The sequence below is a fragment of the Phalaenopsis equestris genome, unplaced genomic scaffold (genome assembly GCF_001263595.1).
Source record: "Phalaenopsis equestris unplaced genomic scaffold, ASM126359v1 Scaffold000482, whole genome shotgun sequence".
NCBI lineage: Eukaryota > Viridiplantae > Streptophyta > Magnoliopsida > Asparagales > Orchidaceae > Phalaenopsis > Phalaenopsis equestris.
In genome coordinates, this window is record NW_018164923.1 from 6,147 (window position 1) to 7,236 (window position 1,090).

Sequence of the window (1,090 nt, forward strand, 5' to 3'; positions counted from 1 at the left end):
TAAAATGGGTCAAAAATCAAAAATCCACCAAATTGATTAACCAATTGACCTCAAAATGACTTTCACCCTTCATGAAAGTTGTTCCTCATGGTCTCATACACCAAATTCCATATTTAATTGGGCCAATTGGCATGCCTAACCTAGTTCAAACATAAGATTTGGTCATATGCACCTTTTTGGACTTATGACCAAATCCAAACCAATTGAGCTTGGTATGGTCAAATGAGCCTTGCCCTAACACATTTTAGACCCTAAGGTTGAGTTTAAAGGCAGCCACAAACCCATGGTTAATCTTGATATTTATCCCATGGGTAAATTTTTGAAAAAAATTCTTAAAGGGATAATAAAGAGGTTAAATCAAGGTACTTGCCATAACACATGTCCATACCCTATGGTGCCATTTTTACTGAGCATCATAAGCTTTAACCATGATCCAACCCTTGGTTAGCCACCTTAACCCAAGCTAAAATCCAAAAACCGTGAGCCCCCACATGGCCAAAACCCAAACCCATGCCAAGAGGCCACCTCAGCCCAAATTGAGCTGAGAGCTCCTCTTCTTGAGACCTAAGCAGTGGGGCTAAGCTCTCATTTGGCCAGATAAGCATCCCCATAGACATTTTCTATAAAATCTACCCCACGACCATGAATAGGAGGGTGGTAAAAAAATTTTCACTAAGCCTTCCCAAAATCCTCAGAGAGCTTCTCTAAGAGCCCCTCAGTACATTTCAATCTATTTCCCCCTCTCAAATCCACCATGGCAATCCAATTTTTGGCTTGAATTCCTGCCCGAAACTAGAATAAGTTCCAATCCCAACCTACACAGCACCAAACTCCAATTAAATTGGCTCTACACCTTCACAAGAGTAAAAGAAGCTCCCCCTCCTCCCGAGCTTATTTTGATTCTCCATTTACTTAAGCTTGATTTAATGGTATCTTAACCGTATGGATATGTTCGACTCACTTAGACGAGTCCATAGGATCAAACCCGAAGTGATTTGGTTGAGTCTAGGCTGAGATCTTAAGGTTTTAGTGTGGACTGGCACGAGATCATTCTATCGGGGACGATGACGGGGAGCCGTTTGATCCAGCG